The 21,810-nt window shown below is 46.2% G+C and overlaps 1 protein-coding gene across 1 annotated transcript in view; it reads right to left on the reverse strand.

The window, feature by feature from the left end:
• LOC146064480 (phospholipid scramblase 2-like) overlaps positions 1–17,299 on the reverse strand; it is a 51,317-nt gene extending 34,018 nt beyond the window's left edge. Inside the window, exon 1 of the mRNA XM_083178006.1 lies at positions 16,958–17,299. The gene's annotated coding sequence lies outside the window, so the exon portion shown is untranslated. The remainder of the gene's footprint in view (positions 1–16,957) is intronic.
• Positions 17,300–21,810: the final 4,511 nt, after the last annotated feature.

The following is a 21,810-nucleotide window of genomic DNA, read 5'->3' on the forward strand; positions in this document are numbered from 1 at the left end:
AGGGACAGGGGGGGGGGGCTGGAGCTGATCGGAGGTGTGGGGTAGAGGTGCTGCGCCAGTGGTGCACACCTGGACACCACTGGCGCGCACCTATTATATGAAATTACCGCCGTATAGCACGCATATCGGCGTATAACACGCACCCATCTTTTCCCCCTGTTTTCAGGGGGAAAAAAGTGCGTGTTATACGCCGATAAATACGGTAATTACAAAGATTTTTATTCCACCCAACCAACTAGAATCCTGCAATTTTTTTATCAATTGCTGGGTGTAAGCAAGTTGATTAAACGGAAGCCGGCGTTTGGGGTGGTAAGCAGTTTTCTGGGAGTGTCAGGGAAAATGCAGGAGTGCACAGGTGTTTAAGGGAGAAGGCCTCTCACGTCAGCTCCGGCCCTGATCCGACTGGTTCTACTGCAGCCGCCAAATCCTTGGCTACACAGACTGCACACACAGTGGGAGTATCATTCAAGCGTGATCGGCTTGCAAATGGATTTGCAGCTATTCATTGATCTAGACAGCTTTCACAAGCCGTACTAAGCCATTTGCAGGCTTGCACAGGGCGGGATTTCACTGTCTGGGCGGCGTATACCTGATTGCATGGCTCTACAAATTAGCAGCAGTGTGATCAGGTCTGAATAACCTCATACCCACCAACTGTACTGATTTAGACGGTACAGTACTAAAAACCGGTAGTCTGTACCGGCTAAATCTCCCTGTACCGATTCTTTTTCTCTATCCCGTCCACACACACTACAACAAGGAGTGTATATCTCTGGCCTCTTAGCAGCCACATGCCTGCAGCTCGCCTACACCTTTTTTTTGTGAGCACTGACTGGATAAGCCACCGTCATCACTTGTGCAAGGTCGCTGATTGGCCGTGCCGCCGCAGGGTCCTTGGTTCAGGCAGTGCTTGCAGTCCCTCCCCGCAGGCGGCTGCGTGTGTGAGAGCAGCAGCTGCATGGAGAAGTGGTAGAGAGGGGAGCAGCATCAGGTAGGGACCGCACCGTGATCAGAGAGGATAATTCTAAATTGGCAAAACTGTCCATCAAAAGGATAAGAAAGGGGATGTGGCCACGCTCCTTCACCCATGACTAAGCCTCTTTTCTGAAGTTGTACTGATTTCTGCATTTTAAATGTTGGAGGGTATGTAACCTCTAAATGTGAAAAAAAAAAAAAAGGGGGGGGGGGAGGGAATCTCTATGCTATTTACTTTAGAATTTTGTTTTCAATGGGGATAGGGCTGGTTATCTATGGTAAGTTTCATTAGAGCCTACTAAACAAGGATCAAAGACTTTTGGGTCAAATGTAATAGGTGTCAGTGTCTTTTTGGCGGGGCAAAGTTGCACCGTCTCATTCATCTAAAAAAGGTGCAAAACTCGCCAAATGTAACAGCCTGCACATTTTTGCGTTTGAGGCAATTACAAGTATGTGCAAGAATTTGAGCCCAGTGCATGTTCTTTAAATGCAGGGGAACCCTAAACAGATTTTCACTGTATTTTTAGGATCAGGGCTGGCTGAAGCAGTCGGTTGCTGGCTATACTTTTGAAGGTGTTGGAAGCACAGTGTATTAAACTGATATGTGCAGGCTTCTCCGAACATGCTGCTGAGGAAGTTGTCAATTTTGGTCAGTGGTTAAAAAAAAAAAAAAAAAAGTATAAGTATAATAATAAAAAAGAGGTCTTCTGCGGCTGTGTCCGAGACCTGGCACAGCCAGAGAGTTTTTTTTTACACTGCAGCTATGGTGTATGAGGAAATCTGTAGGCTGTAAGTTTAGTAAAAGTTATGAGAGCAAAACTAAAATATTTAAGAAAATTCAAGTATCAATAGTTATTGTGGTAAACGTATTGGCTTCACGTATACAAACGCAATAAAATACTTATGTGAAACAAAGTCATATATGAACACCACAATGAAAACATCTACAAAAACAATACTACCCAATAATTCAGTAGAACACTGGGCACCAAGTAAAACCATGATGTGGAAAAATCACTGATGAATACCACCAAAGCATACGAAAACACCCAAGCAGCATGCACAGGGGCCAACTCAAAGGTAGGCACTAACTGCACCACTATGTTCGATGAATAGGCCGCAGATTTGGAGTTTTGGGTAAAAAAATAAATAAAAAAAAATGCCCACTGCAGACTTCTGTGATCTACTGTGTTCGATCATCATCTGTGCGACCCATGGCCATGTGTGTAACCCATGGGGGTAACTCGGGATCAGTGAAATCACATTGCTGAAGCCAGTGAAGTTGCATCCACTGGCTTCAGCATGCCCCCGCTAGCCCAATCTCCCGGCACAGCAAGTGAGGTAGGAGAGGGAGCCGGTGGCACGCCCTCTCTTCCCCCGGTCCAGAGTGAGGGGGGAGTACAGCGAGTGGGGACCCGGCTTGCAGTGAATATTAATTACTTATGCAGCCATCAGTGCCACTATCCCCAGCAGTCTATAGTTACATGGGTACACATGTCCATAGTTACAACCACATTTCTGAGGACACTAATAGCACTTTAATGTATTTGTACAGTTTGGGAATTGCTTGTCTAGTGAATTGTTATCTAGAGGATATTTGGTACTGGGGACACAGTAAGTCGATCAACTGTCTAAATCCCACTGTATTAGTGGCATATATTGGATGCATGTCTAACACCAGCATAGTTTTTATGGCCTCAGTAATTGCTTTGCAATTGGGTGACTGTCATACGTCATCTTCCTTGAAAAGGATTGCGGAACAGGCAATTGTTTTGTCTTCTGGAGACGTAGAAGAAAAACAGACCATTGTTCCTGCTAGTTACCCAATGTAATCAACCCAACTAAATTCAAAATATCCAATACTACAGCGTCATTCATTTGTTACTCATTCCAAAAACAGAAAAAAAAACACTTTACAGCTGCACACAGCTGAGACCTTTTCATATTTTTGTGGATTAAGGGCAGGGGGAAAGCCACTCAGGGTGTATGCACTGTGCGGCTTTCCCCCAAGCGATGAATGCGATCATCACTGTCCATACGCGCTAGGCATAGTCGCCCAATGTGAATGGACCATAATAGGTAACTAAACCTTTCTCCTCCCTAAATTACAGGCTTCTGCATACATCAAGTGAAAACCAGTAGTATTTAAACAGCTGAATGTTCTGTTTTCCATGAAGTCCAGAGAACACACCTTAGGTATAAAAAGCATGCAATGCGGCTTCTAAAACCTTGCACTGAAAGACCGATTGTCAGAATGCTACTCCTATTAGATTTCCTGCTTCTTCAAACAAAAAACACACGCACAAGGTCTTGTCCTGCTTTCTGTTTACACCTGCCTGCATACAACCGACTGAAAACCGTGCAGCCTCTCAAAATACATTTAGTGTGAAATGTTAAAATTCATCTAACTAAAGTTTATGTGGGAGTGGTAGAATTGACACTAATGGAACATCCAACCCCATTTCATTTATTCTAGTAATTTGTGGAAACTTAATATCCATTAAAAAACATTTCTCACCAACCTAGCACCCATTCACAGCATAAGAAGAGCTGGTGCTTCAAGACGATCCCTAAGCACTGGCTCGGGATCAGTCGGTGATAACTTGCTGGCCATACACTAGACCAACCATCCAACTAGTTGGTTGGTTGGACTGAAAATCTGGTACTGTATGGGGGCAAATGCCAATAAGCAATTTGCTCACAAACTGAGAATGGACAAAAACATTCAGAGAAATTGTGTAACCAAATAGGTCCAACTACAGTACATTCTCTGAGAGACAGTTGTTGTCCATTTTCAGATTTGTGAAACAAATGACTTACCGTATTTATCGGCGTATAACACGCACAGGCGTATAACACGCACCTTCATTTTAAAAGGGAAATCTCAGGAAAAAAAGTTAAATTTCTAAATAAAAACTTATTTTTTTTTACAGACGCTGCTGTAGCCAGGGAGGAAGGAGTCACTGTGCAGGGAGGAGCTTTAACCCCTTGGGTGGTGGGTTGTGCTGGGGCAGGACAAACCTACCAGGGCAGGTTTATCCTGCCCCAGCAAAACCCACCACAGAAGGTTAGAAGCAGCCCGCCCCCCCCCTCGCCTCCGCTCCGGCGTTAGTACGCCGGAGCTTCCCTGCTGCCTCTCTCCCCCTTCCTAGCCGCCTGTCACATTTAGCAGTGACGTCGGCGGCAGGCTGGGGGATGTTCGCGGCTCGGGAGGACTCGGGTGCCTGAGCGCTTCCGAGTCCCCCCGAGCCTGGCCGACATTACCCGAGCCTGCCGCCGACGTCACTGTAAAGTGACAGGCGGGCCGGGGGGATCGGGGAAGCTCCGATCGCCGGAGCACAGGGACAGGGGGGGGGGGCTGGAGCTGATCGGAGGTGTGGGGTAGAGGTGCTGCGCCAGTGGTGCACACCTGGACACCACTGGCGCGCACCTATTATATGAAATTACCGCCGTATAGCACGCATATCGGCGTATAACACGCACCCATCTTTTCCCCCTGTTTTCAGGGGGAAAAAAGTGCGTGTTATACGCCGATAAATACGGTAATTACAAAGATTTTTATTCCACCCAACCAACTAGAATCCTGCAATTTTTTTATCAATTGCTGGGTGTAAGCAAGTTGATTAAACGGAAGCCGGCGTTTGGGGTGGTAAGCAGTTTTCTGGGAGTGTCAGGGAAAATGCAGGAGTGCACAGGTGTTTAAGGGAGAAGGCCTCTCACGTCAGCTCCGGCCCTGATCCGACTGGTTCTACTGCAGCCGCCAAATCCTTGGCTACACAGACTGCACACACACTGGGAGTATCATTCAAGCGTGATCGGCTTGCAAATGGATTTGCAGCTATTCATTGATCTAGACAGCTTTCACAAGCCGTACTAAGCCATTTGCAGGCTTGCACAGGGCGGGATTTCACTGTCTGGGCGGCGTATACCTGATTGCATGGCTCTACAATTTAGCAGCAGTGTGATCAGGTCTGAATAACCTCATACCCACCAACTGTACTGATTTAGACGGTACAGTACTAAAAACCGGTAGTCTGTACCGGCTAAATCTCCCTGTACCGATTCTTTTTCTCTATCCCGTCCACACACACTACAACAAGGAGTGTATATCTCTGGCCTCTTAGCAGCCACATGCCTGCAGCTCGCCTACACCTTTTTTTTGTGAGCACTGACTGGATAAGCCACCGTCATCACTTGTGCAAGGTCGCTGATTGGCCGTGCCGCCGCAGGGTCCTTGGTTCAGGCAGTGCTTGCAGTCCCTCCCCGCAGGCGGCTGCGTGTGTGAGAGCAGCAGCTGCATGGAGAAGTGGTAGAGAGGGGAGCAGCATCAGGTAGGGACCGCACCGTGATCAGAGAGGATAATTCTAAATTGGCAAAACTGTCCATCAAAAGGATAAGAAAGGGGATGTGGCCACGCTCCTTCACCCATGACTAAGCCTCTTTTCTGAAGTTGTACTGATTTCTGCATTTTAAATGTTGGAGGGTATGTAACCTCTAAATGTGAAAAAAAAAAAGGGGGGGGGGAGGGAATCTCTATGCTATTTACTTTAGAATTTTGTTTTCAATGGGGATAGGGCTGGTTATCTATGGTAAGTTTCATTAGAGCCTACTAAACAAGGATCAAAGACTTTTGGGTCAAATGTAATAGGTGTCAGTGTCTTTTTGGCGGGGCAAAGTTGCACCGTCTCATTCATCTAAAAAAGGTGCAAAACTCGCCAAATGTAACAGCCTGCACATTTTTGCGTTTGAGGCAATTACAAGTATGTGCAAGAATTTGAGCCCAGTGCATGTTCTTTAAATGCAGGGGAACCCTAAACAGATTTTCACTGTATTTTTAGGATCAGGGCTGGCTGAAGCAGTCGGTTGCTGGCTATACTTTTGAAGGTGTTGGAAGCACAGTGTATTAAACTGATATGTGCAGGCTTCTCCGAACATGCTGCTGAGGAAGTTGTCAATTTTGGTCAGTGGTTAAAAAAAAAAAAAAAAAAAAAAGTATAAGTATAATAATAAAAAAGAGGTCTTCTGCGGCTGTGTCCGAGACCTGGCACAGCCAGAGAGTTTTTTTTTACACTGCAGCTATGGTGTATGAGGAAATCTGTAGGCTGTAAGTTTAGTAAAAGTTATGAGAGCAAAACTAAAATATTTAAGAAAATTCAAGTATCAATAGTTATTGTGGTAAACGTATTGGCTCCACGTATACAAACGCAATAAAATACTTATGTGAAACAAAGTCATATATGAACACCACAATGAAAACATCTACAAAAACAATACTACCCAATAATTCAGTAGAACACTGGGCACCAAGTAAAACCATGATGTGGAAAAATCACTGATGAATACCACCAAAGCATACGAAAACACCCAAGCAGCATGCACAGGGGCCAACTCAAAGGTAGGCACTAACTGCACCACTATGTTCGATGAATAGGCCGCAGATTTGGAGTTTTGGGTAAAAAAATAAATAAAAAAAAATGCCCACTGCAGACTTCTGTGATCTACTGTGTTCGATCATCATCTGTGCGACCCATGGCCATGTGTGTAACCCATGGGGGTAACTCGGGATCAGTGAAATCACATTGCTGAAGCCAGTGAAGTTGCATCCACTGGCTTCAGCATGCCCAGAAAACAGGGCAGACATGCCAGATTATTGCTGGTTACCTACCCCCAAATGCCAGCAGTCTCACAATCAGCGGTGTAGCTAGGTGCCATGCTGCCCGGAGCAAGGGCATATTTCGCGCCCCCCCCCCCCCCCCATGGTAATGAATTGGGGGCGTGGCTAACATGTGGTGGCATGTTACATTTGAAGAATCTGCTGCGGTATATAAGAAACTGTAACGGAATCTGCTGCGCTATATAAGACACTGTAACGGTATCTGCTGCGCTATATAAGACACTGTAACGGAATCTGCTGCGCTATATAAGACACTATAACAGAATCTGCTGCGCTATATAAGACACTATAACAGAATCTGCTGTGCTATATAAGACACTAACGGAATCTGCTGCGGTATATAAGACACTGTAACGGAATCTGCTGCGCTATATAAGACGCTGTAACGGAATCTGATGCGCTATATAAGACGCTGTAACGGAATCTGCTGCGCTATATAAGACGCTGTAACGGAATCTGCTGCGCTATATAAGACGCTGTAACGGAATCTGCTGCTCTATATAAGACGCTGTAACGGAATCTGCTGCGCTATATAAGACACTGTAACGGAATCTGCTGCGCTATATAAGACGCTGTAACGGAATCTGCTGCGCTATATAAGACGCTGTAACGGAATCTGCTGCGCTATATAAGACGCTGTAACGGAATCTGCTGCGCTATATAAGACGCTGTAACGGAATCTGCTGCTCTATATAAGACACTGTAACGGAATCTGCTGCGCTATATAAGACACTGTAACAGAATCTGCTGCGCTATATAAGACACTGTAACAGAATCTGCTGCGCTATATAAGATAAGATCTGTAAATAAATAAATATATATATATATATATATATATATATATATATATATATATATATATATATATATATATATATACACATACATACAGATAAAGATATACTGTATACTGTACAGCACAGCAGGGCGGCAGCAGAAGCCAGAGAGATTCACTCTCCCCCTCCCCTCCCCCAGGCCCCACGAATCCTCCAAACCCCAATTACTAAGTTTATTAACATCATTAATTAGCTTTAAAAAATAAATAAAAGAAATCCACCTTGAATGATAACAGAGCACAGCAGGGCCGGGTGGCACGGGCGGCAGCAAAATACCTTCTCCTCCTCCAGGCTACAGCCAGCGCTTGGGAAGGCTGATGACGCTGCTGTAGCCAGGGAGGAGGGAGTGAGTCACTCTGCGAGTGACAGGTGACTCCGGGAGGAGTCTGGGGTGCTGCTTCGCTGCGCTGCCCGGAAGCCGGTCCGAGCAGCAGCAATTTAGAGAGGAGTGAGGACAGCCGCCCGGACAGTGCGCTTGGTGGCAGGGACTGCCGGGCGACCAGGTCAGGAGGCAGGCGCCGGACAAGGCAGGCGCCGCGCACGCTGCCCGCCGTTAATACTTTTAAGTATGATACTTGTGCGCTAGCATTCCCTGCGATCATTTGCGGAGGGGGGGCGGGCCGGCGGCGCCATTAGACCAATCGGCGCCCGGAGCATGAGCTCCGGTGGATCCGCCCTCCCTACGCCTCTGCTCACAATCAGGCTGCAGTATCTGCAAACGTGCTGTGTGACTATTGCGCATGCACACGTTTCAGCTCGCAGCCTCCTAAGGTGGAGGGCTTACATTTGTTATAAGTCGACACTTTGTGCACCCATAAAAACCAATTGAATTCCCCATAATGTCTGTGTGTGCGTGTACATGTGGTAGGGAATATAGATTGTAAACTCCAATGGGGCAGGGACTGAAGTGAATGTTCAAAAATATTCTCTGTAAAGCGCTGCGAAATCTGTGCGCTATATAAGAAACTGCTGATAAATAAATAAGGTACTTGTGTATTATCTGGGTGCCCGATTTTTTTCATTGCACGTTAAATAATTACGCGATTGGACACGATTTTTAATCGCACAGGCACCCAGATGCCTGATTCCTATGTTAAATGCCCCCCCAGACTATAGATTGTAAACTCCAATGGGGCAGGGACTGAAGTGAATGTTCAAAAATATTCTCTGTAAAGCGCTGCGAAATCTGTGCGCTATATAAGAAACTGCTGATAAATAAATAAGGTACTTGTGTATTATCTGGGTGCCCGATTTTTTTCATTGCACGTTAAATAATTACGCGATTGGACACGATTTTTAATCGCACAGGCACCCAGATGCCTGATTCCTATATTAAATGCCCCCCCAGACTCGATTTTTGATTGTACACCCACCCTGAGGGGTGATAACTATGTTAAATGGCCCCCCATTGTTAACGCCACCCCACTATCAACGCCAACCCGAAGCGCAGCGAGCCCGCGAGGGCCGGCGGTATGCGCCCTCCGACCTTTTCATACCCCACTATCCACGTCGGCGTGGAGTTGATTTTATATAGTGTGGCGAGAGCAGCGAGCCACCGAGCCCGAAGCGTGGCGAGCGCCACACTTCAGGCTCGGGGCTCACTATATAAAATCAACTCCACGCCAACGTGGATAGTGGGGGTATGAAAAGGTCGGAGGACGCGTACCGCCGCTCGCCACGCTTCGGTTGGCGTTGATACTGGGGTGGCGTTAACAATGGGGGGGGGGGGGCATTTCACATGTAATCACCCATCAGGGTGGGTGTACAATTAAAAATCGGATATGGTGGTGTATTAAACATTGTAATCAGGCATCAGGGTGCCTGTACGATGTAATATCGGGTATAATCGCGTCGCATGGCACTAGTTAAGGCATGCGATTTTAAAATTGTACACTCCTCCCGGGAAAGTCTCAAAATCGGGTCCAATCGCATGCCTTAACTAGTGGCATGCGATGCGATATATCGGGCGCCCAGATAATACACAAGTACCATAATAAATAAATAAAAAGTCATAATAAAAGAAATTCTAATGAGCAATATGGAGACTTTGTATTCTTTATAAAAAAAAACTTTGCATAGAATATGAATCAGGTCATTACATAGCCACAACCTTTGCGGTGTTCTAGAAGTCACAAGCAGAGTAACAAAGGTATTTTGCTGGGAAAAAAAACAAAACATAAAACCATTCCCCCTTGAAACTTTGGACACGGACTAACATTATAATAGTTAATCATCAACAGTAGTTACCATTAATAAACAGATCGATAGTTTACGGACATTATTGTAGAATTAACAACCACCAAAGGTCAATCTATTAGGGTTGCTTCAAGAGATAGCCAAGATATGAACCCAAAACGAGACTGTACGTGTACGGCTATCGATGAGTGAGAGCTATCAACACCATTGTGTTTTGCCAAATAAAACATGGGAATGTCATTGTTTCCTGCTAGTTTGTGCACAGGAAGAAAGGATATGCTGATTCAATATTTATATTCCAAGTCTGCAAATATTTTTTTCTTGCCTATTATTGTTAGAAAAAGAAAACATTTAAATGTAGGTTCCTTTTAAGCACTATGGGCCAGATGGGTGCCAGACGGGTTCCCGACAGTTGGGATTCCGTCAGTCGTTTACCCGACGTCGGGATCCCGACTGTCAAAACGGCGACAGCTGGGTGCCCGACAGCCACCCGCTATTTTCCCTCGTGGGGGTCCACGACCCCCATAGAGGGAGAATAGAATAGGTGGCTCGCATAGCGAGCCACCGTGCCCACAGCGTGGCGAGCGCAGTGAGCCCGCAAGCGGCTTTTTTGTGCTCGCCATGCTGTCGGACTCCGGGCAGTTGGGATCCACCTATTCTATGACTTCGGGAGCTGTCCGGAGTCCCGTACCACACCCGGGCCATGCACAATATATGTTTCATGATCAGCTCAAGGGAAAATTGTTCACCAATATCTTTCATATCTGTATGGGCCTTTATCAGGTCCTGTGCAACTTTGCTAGCATTAGGCATCTTTTTTTCAAAATTGCATTATAGGTGCATACACACTAAACTTTAATTTAGCTTCTGCGCATAAGCATTATGTGCAGACTCCATTTGCAAACGGACTCGGCAACTTGTATAGTCACCGGCCCATTCACACAGAGAAGTGCGGGCGGGGGTGTGAGGCTGTGGGCACAGGCTGGGCTGCCCCCTGCGTCATGGCTGAATTACCATTGGAACGCCCATGAAACGCTGGGCGTTCCCATGGTGTTTCATATATGACGCAAGGTGCAGGGGTTGGGTGGCCGACGTCACATGACGCCAGCCACCCGTCTGGTCTTCAAGGAAATGGCCACAAATATAAGTCAGTCTCCACTGACTTATATTTGGGTGGCCAGTTGTAATCATTCCATGGTTGGCGACAATTGAATGATTACACAGTAAATCGGTTAGCAAGCGGCGGGCATTTGGGCAGTGTATAGTTGTTTTGCAAAGCTGCAAAATTTGCAGCTTTGGGAGTCCACCAGAATGACCCCAACTGAATGATATCACTAACGAACAACCTAGATAGACTCTATAGCTTTTGCGAAAGATATCAGAAAATCGACAAATATATAAAAAATATATAAGTTAGTACCTGGCATTTCCAGGACAATACTGTACTACATTCTAAAGACACTGACTCAGCAAACTCCTGTTTAAACATTACCAAATGCCAACATTGTACACCAGTTGGCAGAATCTTCTATTTAATCTCTACTAAATCTGCTTCCCAGAAACAAGAGAAAAGTTAGTCAGAGATTATCTATTTTCTTTATAATCTGTGTAATATGAGGTCATTTAAATAGGCTTAAGTAAGTGAATAAACAAACATTGTGGGCCTTGAAGTTACAGTATTACATACCCTCCAACTGTACCGATTTCCAACAGCCACTCCACTAGTTCGCAGTGGCTGCGCTGGTCGGATCGGGCCCCATGGTGGTGTAAAGAGGAAATTCTGGCAGCACCCATTCCCAGTGGTGCCTTGCATCTCCCGGCAGCCAGCGCGCTTCCAACCGCGTCATTAGGACCTGCTCCCGCAGGGCTGTCTATGTCCATGATGCAGTAAAGTACGCCCGACGCATGCGCCGTTGAGATAAATTATCCGGAAGCCTGAGGCTGTGCAATGCAGTGCAGCAGCAGCAGGGCCGCGCCTGTGGCGGTATTATGAGCCGCTGGATGAAGCGCAGCAGTGTCAGGCTCAACTGAGTTCAAACTGGGGTACACAAGTTATTTCTACATTTAAAATGAATGTTATCCTTTTGCCCATGGTGTCTGATCCCACATATATGTAAAATAACTGACATATTAACAAATTTAATTTGTTCCATATTTACAGAAAAAGGAAAGGGGGTGTGACCACACCCCGTTTGCCCATGGCCACTCCCCATTCCCAATGTGTACCGATTTCTGCCCTTCCAATGATATAGGGTATGGTATTATCTGCTGAAAGTTTAAAAAAAAATATTTAATAATTTTCATTTTGATGCAGGTTTCCCCAGATGTCAGTGTGCATTATTAGTCTACAGAAAGACAGAAACAGTACTTTGCAATAATTAATGCTGTGGGTAATCTGGTTTATCAGTCATTCCAGAGTTTAGTTTACATGGTTCACAAAGGTTTCATATTCCCTTCCCTCCCTTGATTTCCATTTCCAAACAGATTTCCAGGAAGAGTTTAAATATAGCTTATTTGCAAATGGCATGTAAAATAGTGATGGAGGCACTAAACCAAAGATGCACTTGACTTCAAAAAGTGATAAAATGGAGAGTAATGAATAGCCAGCCAATCAGTTCCTACCTGCCATGTCACAGACTGTGTTTGAAAAATGCCAGGCAGGAGCTGATTGGATGGTGGTTTATCACCCTCCATTTTATCACTTTTGAAGCTTAGTGCATCTGGCCCAGAGAGATAAAGTACCAGTGACAAACTAAATTAACTAGGGCTAGGCACTTGGGCTAAGACAATTCCTCTGGAAGCAGCAGTCTATCTAGGGAATACTCAACTGTTGCACCAAAGAACCGAATAAATAATGTAGATTATGCTACAAGAGGAATTACATTCAAAATCAACTTTACTAAATCTATACACATACAAATTCAAAGTTTGTATCTGCTACTGGCCTGTAACGTAAAATAGATACAATTCATAAAAAAGCACTTACGAATAATACATAATAGATAGCAGCATAAACTCATTAGTACCAGTCCTCTAATAAATTAAGCCATGCAGTGCTAACTGGTTATATCAAGCAACATACGAAAGATAAAAAGGGCAATATTTACAAAGCCTTGAAAAGGGATAAACCACCAACCAATCAGCACCTATCTGTCATTTTTCTAACACAGCCTGTGACATGGCAGTTATGAGCCGATTGGCTGGTGGTTTATCTCTACATTTTATTACTTTTCAAGCTTAGTACATTTGGCCCAAAAAATGAGGGGGGGGGGGGGGGGGGGGGGGAGGGGGACAGTGTCACATATTGGAAGGTCCCGGGCAACTCAAAGGGGGTTGGTAGAAGAAGTCACAGCAGTGGATGGGGAGCTTTTTGGACTAGATCACATTGCATCAAGGTCAAAACGCATGCGATGTGCTAAGCTGAGTGTTATCTGAACTAGGCGCGGTGCGTTCCAGTCCAAAAAAGCATGTGCAGAAATTCCTTTTATACTATGCAATGTCATATGTGCAGAAGCGAGCATCAATATGCTCAGTGCGTGGGCACCTTTACTCAATTGTCTTGCATGGACCTTCCATTTTGCTGGGCGATAGCGACGCCGTGGATCACTATTGCCCGTAGGGGAAAAGCCCTGTACACACTGGGTAACCCTGGCTAACTTGCTAGGCAATTCTGATTACCTAGTCAAAATTGCCTATCACATTGTGCCATGTATTCAATGGGTGTACCCAATGGTTTTTGAAAGCTGTGACAGTGAGCAGTGCTGCCTGCTCGCTTTCACAGCTCGCAGTGTTAGTATTCAACTGACCCCCTGCACGGGATGCAGTTACAATCCCGGCGGTCGGGATCCCGGCGTTCAGAATCCCGACGCCGGAATCCCGACACATTCTCCCTCCGTGGGTGTCCACGACACCCCTGGAGGGAGAATAAATTAGTGTGCCGAGCGTAGCGAGGCACCGGGCCCGCTGCGTGGCGAGCCCGCAAGGGGGGGGGGGGCGATACACGTCCCCCCCTTGTCGGCATTTCGGCTGCCGGGATTCTGAACGCCAGGATTCAATACTGAATCCCCCTGCACACACCATTTCCCCCTTGCTAGGTTTTTGGAGCGAGGGGAAAAACGCCCTGTGCAGCCACTAAAACAGCAAGACTCATGGCTAAATGCAGAGGGCTCCCTGCATTAGTGGCGAGCCTTGCTGTTTGGGGGGGGGGGGGGGAATCCTCACTGTCCTCTGACAGCGAGGATTTCCCAGGCGCGTTGAATAGGGTGAGCGGCCGGTGCAGAGGTTAAATGCTGAGGATCGCTTGTTTTCCACAATCCCCTCGCCAGCCACATTGTATATGACCAAAAGTGGATTTTGTTATCAGCTGCAGGGAATATCAGAAGATGCAGCTAAAGATCTGTTGGGCTCGGGTATTTGTGTATTTGGTAATTGTGGTGTTCAGGCGCATTTGGATGCTTTGATATTTGGTCACTTTGGCGTGTTTGCGCAGAGAATTATTTTGGGAGTTGGTGCGTTTGGGCCTGTTCACGCGCTCAGGGGCACATTTGGATGCTCGGATATTCGTGCGCTGCAGGGTATTTTGGAGCTTGGATGCGTTTGCGTGCTTCGGTACTAGTGTATTCAATTGTGTTACAATACTCAAGTATTGGGGCACTCAGGCGTGCTCGATTGTTTGGGTTTCCAGGATGATCGACTGGAGGAAACAGACTTTTCTGAAAGATATATTCTCGTGTGTACACTCAATATCACATCATTAACAAACCCCCCTCCCTCGTCCAGCATGTTCGGACGAGGGAGGTCCTGCAGCTTCAGTACGGACATAGCTCACGTTGGACCCGAAAACAGTATCAGCCGGGTCCCTGCTGCCGCCGATATTGGTGTCTGCGGGGTCACCTAGTGTGTATGGTGCTTCTGCACGCAGTACAAATCTAATCATCGCCAGTGTCAGATTGCTCAGCACACATCGCTGTGTTCTGGGCGATCTGTGCTTAACTAGGTCGCTCAACACACTGCTCCAGTCGCTCCGTGTGTACGGGGCATAAGGTATTGTCAGACGATTCCAAAACCGGTGATCAATGAAGATGCCAGATCACAAGTCAGACCAATTCAGGTGTATGAAGCAACTGATATGCCAAAGATTGGAAGAGTGTGTCTGGTGACCTAACCCTTTGATCAGATGAAGATAGGAGATATGCAGCAAAATTTACATTGTGTGGGGTCTCCAGTAGTGTATATAGATGGAGACTTGCCTAGGCTCTGATGTACAAAAGACAATTGTTGTTCCCTTTTATCTGGGTTACACCCCAGATAACCAAAAATGCTAAAAGACAATGGTGTGCTATGGTTAAACACATGTGCACATACCAAGTATATTCCTTCACAAACCTGTAGAATGATCTTGTGCAAATAGCACTAGAAATATATACACAGCATTGTAGGTAGACCCTGGAAGGTGGCACGCTATTGCACCCCAAAAAGGCACCTTTTTAATCACCTCTTTTGGTCTTAGCATGAGAAATAAGGTAATGACCTGGACTTCCTGCATTTAAATATCCTCAGAGGTGAAGAACACTTACAAAATGGGGGAAAGGAAGTTAAGCAGATCAGAAGGAAGATTCCACATATGATAGTGCTGTTACATGGAGCGTATAACAATATATTGCATGGTTGTATGACGGAGCATGTAGTGTGTATGGCCATGTCATATTGTCACACTGCGTCACTGTTCATGTGTGTACCTAGCTTAAGAGTGCTCAACCTCGGAAACTACAAATAGTGATGTATACCCAAGACACTATGCTCGCACCAAGGTACCTTAGCAATGTCACTCAATTTATGTCGCAGAATGATTGACAGTTGAGAGGAGTTTGGGGTATTGGGCAATGGAAGCAATAATGCAGGCTTGTCAGAACTGTGTGTGGGGTGTGTCTCAGCCTACATCTGCGATCCCAGGGCTGGCAAACGGAAATCTTGGAGCCTAGTACATTGATATCTCTGGCATACCTCCCAACATGACCCTCTTCAGGAGGGACACAATGCTCTGCTCCTGGACTTTCCTCTGAATGTATAATTACCCTCACCTGTGTTGAACAGGTAAATTGCTAAGAAAGGTGTTTCAACACAGGTGATGGCAATTATAAATTAAGAGAAAAGTGCAGGAGCAGAGCATTGTGTCCCTCCTGGAGAGGGTCATGTTGGGAGGTATGCTCTGGGGCCACACCCACCATTGCATATTGAACTCAACGCTTCCCAAGGAAGTAGAAGGGTGGTCAGCATGCAGTTTTCATTAGTATAAAAGGCTGGGGGATGGTAGTGCAGAGGAGCAATGATTAGTTCCAAATGTTCAGAGCAGTGTGTGCTACTTGGAAGCTGGCAGACACACCTCTTGGTTTATAGCATGGTGCACATTTACCTTCTGTGTGTAAACAAAAGTTAAATTGCCTATATACAGAGTTCAATGACCAGATTCATTTATTTGCATTGCTTTATGCAAGACATGTACTACCTAACCTTTTGCAGTGTGTACGAGCTAATGACCCAGACATTAATCTACAGCATTACGATAGATAGATAGATAGATAGATAGATACACACACACATACACACAGCTGTGTACTATATATCATAAATAAGTATGTGCCACAAACACTCAAGCTAATAATAATAATTCAGAAATATATCAATCAGCAGTTCACAGACAGGAAATGGAGACATCGCCTGGAATAACAGATCTGAGGCAAAAACCATAATGCAATTACCCACACAAAGCAAACACCACCCATCCCCGATACACGACTTCTCAGATAGACACAGCAGCACATATGCAGAGGGAGAAACATGCTACATTTAAGGGCTTCCAGATAGGAACAGTTACTTATATCAGCTATGTAGCCAGAACATAGGATATTAAATTACATGCAGCAGGAAAGTTTCTTATTTAACAGTAACCATCAGCTTGCCAAGAGGGTGTACACACAGGGCTGGTTGTTTGGGTTTTATCAATTACAACTATGTTTCTACAGGGTGTGAGGAGTGATGCAATAAAACGATTACAACATACAGACTATAAAAGACCACATGCATATCTATTAAGGCGGGATGCACTAATACCATTAATATTTATGTGCGTATGTAGCATTAGTTACGACCCGTACTGCTGTGCAATGTAACAACTCAGGAGTACTAATGCAACAGATAAGATATGCATGTACAATGTGATATGTTGCACAGCGGAGTGTGTATGTTCACAGTGGAACCCAAAGGCTCGGATACTCGCCTGGTGTGTGGTGCCCGTACAGTGACAGCAGCGATGCCTCCTCAGTCTGCTCTGAGCGCTTACTCTCCTGGGTTTCGTATCCTCTAGTACCCTGTGTGTACAGAACCACCGCTGCCGCCTGTGTGCTCGTTTGTGGTTACAGGTTTCTAGAGCGTCACAGAGAGGGAGGGGGCTGGCTGATCATAACAAAGGCATAAGGTCGGGAAGGAGGAGGCGGCCACTTTCTGAGAAGTCCGTCACATTCACTCTTATTACAGCAGTCTGGGGGTTATTGGGAAATCTGTCCAGGAATTTCTAACATGAGATGTGAGAGGGGCTGGCCTCATTGTGAGCAGCGAGGGGAGGCTGAAGGGGGGCTGCTAGTACTTCTCAGTCTACTCTACACAGATCTTGCTTTCTTCAGGAACACATCTACATATAAATGCAATACCTCCCAACATGACCCTCCCCAGGATTTGCATAATGCTCTATTCCTGGACTACCTCTTACCTTCCCATCACCTGTGTTGAAACACCATTCTTGTTAATTGACCTGTAAAAAAGGTGATGGTAATCATGTTAAAAGGGAAGTCCAGGAACAGAGCATTTTGTCCCTCCTGGAATGGGTGATGTGGGTAGGTGTGTAAATGAGTAGCACTGATCGCACACTTGCATCGAGGACACGGATTTAGTGCCCAGAAATAATAAGTGTTAAGCTGCCCATGAACGGTTCGTTCCCGGACCGTCCGTTCTGTACTATGAGATGCGCGCTCCCGCGCATCTCATCGAGCGGTACAAAAAGTATGTGCTGCACATACTTTTTGTACTAGCTGTTCATCGCATCGCATTGCATGCACACTGCATGCACAAGAATGCAAAAAGAAGATAGTAGCGCTAAACAATATCAGATAAAAAATAAGCAGGGTTTATTACACACAATAAAAAAGCACAAGAAATGAATGATAATATGCATATGCAATGGGCTAGGCACCTAGTACGCTAGTATTGGTCCATTCCTAGTACACCGCCAAATAATTGGTTCCAATATAGTGTCCAGAGTTGAAAAGTGGGTATAGTTACCGCAGGGAAGTAAAGCAGCTCCACAAACCATCCCACCACAGGCGCCTAATAGGTTGGCACCACAACCACCTTTTTACACTGCATGCACAAGGCATGCGATGCGATGTGTACTATTTAAGTCCCGAACGGATCGGTTAAACGGACTGTGTATGGGCACCTTTATTGCCAATCTGCACTAAAGACCCTCCCAGGTGGGCTCTGCTGCTGGAGTTACACCAGCTATGGGCTTCTCTTCGCAGCGCAGCTGTGTAAGGGGTGCCGGACGGGATCCCGAAAGTCATTAACCCGACGTCGGGATCCCGACTGTTAAAACACAGACGGCCGTGTTCCCGACGGCCGTCGGCTATTTTCCCTCACGGGGTCCACTACCCCCATAGAGGGAGAATAGAATAGGTGGCGAGCGCAGCGAGCCCGCAAGTGGCTTTGTTGCGCTGGCCACGCTGTCTGAGACCAGGCAGTCTGGATCCCGATGTCGGGATAATGACTGTCGGGATCCCAATAGTGTACATATTCTTCAGTGCTTTAAAGATTATGGGTTTGATACTGACATGATCGCACAGCTGCTAGTTTGCAGAGCCCAGTGGTCAGTTATCTTCAGTTATCTTCTGCTCCACTAGAGATGGGGTGGGGAACCTTTTTTGTGCTAAGGGCCATTTTTATTGTGAAAAAAAATCCTTCAGGGGCCATATGTAAAAATTTGTAAAATTTCTCTTACAAATTGTCCTGCTGCAGCCGTCCCACGCTCTGGCGGCTGCCTCTGAATAGGACTGACAGTCTGCAGCTGCTGTTGATTAAGAGGAGTCTCGCGAGAACTACCGACCTCTCGCGATAATTCCCCTGTACTTGACTCCCGGCATAGCCGCCGGGCGGGTGGGCCACTGAGACTGGCTATGGGGCCCGCATACGGCCCCCGGGCCTGAGGTTCCCCATCACTGCACTAGAGTGAAATCCCAACCCATACAAGCATGCAAATTGCTTACCACAGATTGCAAAAATATTGCAGGCCTGCTAATAGCTGCAAATCCATTCACATGCTGCTCACCATTGTATGATGTTCCCAGTGTGTGCAGTCTAAGCCTGATTTTGGTTTATACGCTTCCCCGCTCATTTGCGGCTGTGGGAACGGAAAAATTCACAGCGTTGTGTGTGGACCAGATTAAGGTCCACTGTGCATAGCCCAGGACTTATTTGTGTGTTGCAATAGAAAGAGTCTGTTTGGGGTCGGAACTGATGGACAGTTACCACCAGGGCTATTTTTCAGCAGGCTCCAGCAGGAACTGAGGCCATTATTCTAGTTCACTCTTTCTGACAAAATATTTCTTAGATGGACAAAACCATGTGCACTGCAGGTGAGGCAGGTGAGGCAGGTGTTAGTTGTGCAGAGATAATTATATTTGGGTGGGGTTTTACTTTAAAGTGAGATCTATATTGCAGTGTAAAAATAAAGCAGCCAGTATTTACCCTGCACAGAAACAAAACGACTCACCCAAATCTAATTCTCTCTGCACATTTTAAATCTGCCCCCCTGCAGTGCACATGATTTTGTCAAGGGCTATTTTTCAGTAGGCTCCAGCAGGAACTGAGGCCCTTATTCTAGTTCACTCTTTCTGACAAAATCTTTCTTAGATGGACAAAACCATGTGCACTGCAGGGGGGCAGATTTAAAATGTGAGAGAATTAGATTTGGGTGAGTTATAACTTATTTTGTTTCGTGCTAGGATCTTCCGCTCGAGGGTCACCCTCTTTGGGATGCCTGATGATGAGGTACTTACTAGGTACAGGTTACCCCCACATGTTATTCTAGAGACTCTCTCTTTAATTGAGAGTGATCTAGAAGCTCATCACAGGCTCAAGACAGCAATACCGCCACTCACCCAGGTGTTGCATTTCTGCGTCTCAGATTCATTCCAGCAAGTAGTGGCAGTACTTGCTGAGATATCCCAGCCTGCTTTCAGCAGAATCCTGAGACGTGTGATGTCTGCCATATTTAGGCGCAAGGGGCACTTCATGGCCATGTGTTTTGCCCAAGATACCCTTGATAGGAGTAAGCTGGCATTTCAACAACTTGTTGGCTTCCCTAATGTGATAGGGGATGTGGATGGGACGCATGTTCCATTTGTGCCCCCATCACGGAGCGAAAAGATCTATCGGAACAGGAAGATGTTCCACTCGCACAATGTGATGTGGTATGTGACCCATCCATGGTAATTCTTACCTTTAATTTGAACTTTCCCGGAAGTGCCCATTACTTTCATGTTATCTGACAAACCGGGATCTGGCAAAGACTCCAAGAGTTGGAAGGCCGTGATGCGTGGATTCTGGGTGACTCCGGTTACCCCTGCACGCCCTGGCTGCTTACTCCTTACAGTTCCCTAACACCGGGCTCACAGGAGTCAAACAATGGGGCGCATGTCGCCACCAGGCAAGTGGTGGAGTGCACGATTGGCCTGCTAAAGGGCCATTTTCTGGTGCTCCATCGCACTGGTGGTGATCTGCAATATTCCCCTGAAATGGTGGCAAGGATTGTGGGGGGGTGTTGTTTCCTGTACACCATCGCTGTGTGGAGTAATGTCTCTTTTGGCGAGTGGGAAGTAACATCATCTGAGCCGCAAGACATTGCCCTGCGCCCATACTGCACCCCAGAAACCATCTGGGGATACCAAGTGCGGGACTGTGTGGTGGCACGCTACTTCAGGTATCTGTGTGAATGATCAACATACCCTATAAAAAATATAACAACAACATGAAGTCATAAATATTATGAAGTGTTATTTGAAGTGTTATCAATAAAGTTAATACCAAATATGAATGTAAACAACCAATCAGAGACCAGCATTAAGAATATATGTCACTGCATTTGTTTAATGTGCCATTGCTAATATATCTACCCAGAGGGCAGCACCTTTTACAGAGCCAGAGCTGTTTGCCCTGGTGGCGGTCATGGAGAGAAGGCTGGGGCGGGCGGGCCCCTATATATCAAATGTAGATAAGGGGCGGACGGCCCCCTATATATCAAATGTAGATAAGTGGAGGCCCGCCACAGAATTTGTGCAATTACTGGTGTGCGGAGGACCGTGGCGCAGCTTGAGCGCCGGTGGTCTGACTTGAGGAGGCGCCAGCCGGACCTCCTCCAGCACCTGAGGCACCTAATTAGACGCTGTGAGTATTTTTGCATTAATCACATAATCTGCGTTTATGGCTAATTATTGCATGCGTTTGATCTTATTTGGCGAAGTTAGGGCTAATGTTAGCATTTGTCTGAGTTTTATACGGGGAAAGTGAGTGTGAGTGTGTGTGTGAGTATGAGTAGGGTCTTTTTTGTGTGTAAACATTTACAGGTAACCTCTGCATGCTAGTTTAAATAGAGAAATGTCTATTGGTTTTTAACTTGAAACTAAAATATTTTTTCCCTTTTTTATGCAAATGTCCATAGATTCCACCTTCCACACCAACTCTTCAAAATCACCAAATATACACAGTAAGACAACTTGGCCACATTCAACGTCAAAAGGCAGACAAAGATGAAGAGGAGGCCCACTCCCAATCCCCAACCCGTTCCCAATCCCCAACCCGATCCCAATCCCCAACCCGATCCCAATCCCCAACTCGATCCCAAACCCCAACCCAATCCCCAACCCGATCCCAATCCCCAACACACATCCAAAGCCCTACCCGCATCCAAACCCCTACCCGCATCCAAAGCCCTACCCCCATCCAAAGCCCTACCTGCATCCAAAGCCCTACCCTCTCCCTGCCTTGACCACCCACCTACCCTACCCACCAGCCAATCCCCAC

This window comes from Crinia signifera, chromosome 3 (assembly GCF_055691185.1).
Source record: "Crinia signifera chromosome 3, ASM5569118v1, whole genome shotgun sequence".
NCBI classification, from domain to species: Eukaryota; Metazoa; Chordata; class Amphibia; order Anura; family Myobatrachidae; genus Crinia; species Crinia signifera.